Source organism: Coptis chinensis, chromosome 2, assembly GCF_015680905.1.
Source record: "Coptis chinensis isolate HL-2020 chromosome 2, ASM1568090v1, whole genome shotgun sequence".
In the NCBI taxonomy this organism is placed as follows: Eukaryota; Viridiplantae; Streptophyta; class Magnoliopsida; order Ranunculales; family Ranunculaceae; genus Coptis; species Coptis chinensis.
This window is the reverse complement of record NC_141457.1, coordinates 39,696,435-39,698,824: the sequence shown is the minus strand read 5'-3', so window position 1 is coordinate 39,698,824 and position 2,390 is coordinate 39,696,435. Positions and strand designations below refer to the sequence as shown.

At 39.2% G+C, this 2,390-nt stretch overlaps 2 pseudogenes; both read left to right on the top strand.

Moving 5' to 3' along the window:
* Nucleotides 1–659: 659 nt before the first annotated feature.
* On the top strand, nt 660–1,562 carry LOC147516009 (uncharacterized; annotated as a pseudogene).
* Nucleotides 1,563–1,598: 36 nt separating this feature from the next.
* LOC147516008 (uncharacterized) lies at nt 1,599–2,390 on the top strand (annotated as a pseudogene).

Below are 2,390 nucleotides of genomic sequence, written 5' to 3'. Positions count from 1 at the left end.
GCGACATCGGGCTCAATTCAGGCGCCTGCCATCACTGATGATTATGTAATCACTGGCAGGAGAGGCCCTGAACTGCCTCATGAACTGTTGGCGGCTAGTAATTTTAAAAGGGAAGTACGTACGTCCAACCGTTCAAGAATGAAGAGAACTGATCCTGCTCCTGCTTCTGATGTTGCCCCATCTGGCAAGAAAATGAAATTTCTTCCTCTCGCTGTGAATGAAGAAACACTTTTCAAGGTTCCTAATAGTATTCCTCATCCTGGCAAGTCTTTTGAGAAAGTAGTTGCATCCCTACCAGTTCTAGATCCTCCTATAAGTTATGAACAAACTAGTGACAATATTCCTCTAACGGTTGGCCCTTCCCTTCCTGATAATCCTAAGCAAGAAATGGGGCTCAGCCCCTTGGTTTTAATCTGGATAAGTGTAAACCCCTTCCTATCGGTCCATATCACATAACCTCCCTATTTATCAGCCCATATCACATAAACTCCCTGCTTTACAATATCAGCGAAATTCCAGTTCGATTTCTATTTTCTATTTTATTTTATTACCCGTTTTACCCTTTTTCATCAAAATGGCGTCGGGAAAGAAAAGAAAGATTGAAGAAGAAGAAAGTGAATTAGATTATGCTTGGTCCGCAGTTAGAAATTAATCTTTTGTATGTTCACAGGGATAAATCCCTCGACTCATCATCCTTCAAAAGAATGGTATCAGGAAAATGCAGTTTTTCGAGTGAGCTTGGCAAATTTCTTGTTTTTTGGAGTGTTATCTCTCATTATGATTGGTGTCAAGGACCAAAATGACAGAAGGGATTCATGGCACCATGGGGATGGATTTTGAAGACGTGGTGTGGGCTTTGGCGATCATCCTTATGTTTTTCCTTCCAAATGTTGTCATCACGATTTATGGTCGATCTTATCTCTACTGTTGAGACAAATCTAAAAAATATTGTGGGATCCATCAATTGACACACAGTTTAGTGTATGTGTTATGCATACAACACGTGTGCCAAGAATCTCATTTAATTGATTCTAAAATTTCTTTTCTTAATTCTAATATTTGTCATTATACATGTCTGCAGAAAAGATATCAATTTTTGGATCAGGCCTCTTCCTATTGGTTCAAGTGATCATGTTACTAGATTTCACCTATACATGGAATGATTCATGGGTCGAAAAAGACGAACAGAAGTGGTTGGTGAAATGTGTTGCATATAATACCTTCTTACAGTTGTCTTTGATTTAGTTCAGATAGAGTCATTTTATCATTAATCTTTCTTTTTATTACGGGTATCTTTGCATTACTTGCGATATCGGTCGGATGCTACATTGCTGCATTTACATTCTCAAGACTTCTCTTCATTTGGTTCAACCCTCAGGCCAAGACGTGGTCTCAACGTTTTCTTCATCGTCATGACCATGATTCTTGCATTTGGATATGCAATTCTTGCATTGCATCCTCGTCGTATGATATTTTTATTTATTTATCATTTATCTTTTATATTGGATGTTTGTCCCCAAATGATTAGAGTGCATGTTAACCGGAGTCATTTGGGAGAATAGTTCCCAATAACCGTTGACTAATATAACGAAACCTCGATGTCATTGGTGTACTCAATGTTATCATTGATTCATTTTGGATTTATTATTATTTTTTCATATCACTTTGATGACCACCTATAAGTTCTATAATAACCAAGTTCAGGATTTTTGGACATCAAAACAGTAAAACGACCTCTTGCCCGCTTACGTTATTTCGTGTATTCTCGCGTACTTGTTGTACCTTTGCTCTCTCAAGTGAGCCTCGAGATTATATATGCAATGGTCTCCATAAAAGTCCAAAGGTGTATCTACAAGCACCCTCATTCTTGGGATGCTCACGACCATTTTATCCGTAATGTACTCGCTATTCGTCTTTGGATCATCCACTACTTTTTCTTTCCCCACCATCCTCGCCCAAGTCGGGTATTTCTCAACAACTTCGGTATAGTTTTGTTGAAATTCAATCCAAAGGAAGTGTTGATAAGTGTTACTATCTTTTGGTATTTATTTTGTTCTTGCGGGTGGAAGGAAACCTCTTCTTCAATCGGAAGATCTAGAAGATGGGAAAAAGAAAAGAAGGAAACCGGCCCGCCCGGTTGCATATTCAGATATATGTTTTTCATCGATTTTTGCTCGGCGAGCATGTATTCGAGGCATGCTTCTTACAGGTTGGAGCAGTTCACAATCGGCGGTTCGATCTTATAGATGTTGGTCGGACAACAGTTTGGGTTCGATATGCACTCAATGGGTCACAGGAGCATTGTATGTATGATCTCTTTTAGCCCCTCTTATCATGCCTGATCGCGAGTTCTTTTAGACCTTTTGCTGGTTAGGGCGTGTTGTGTGTTG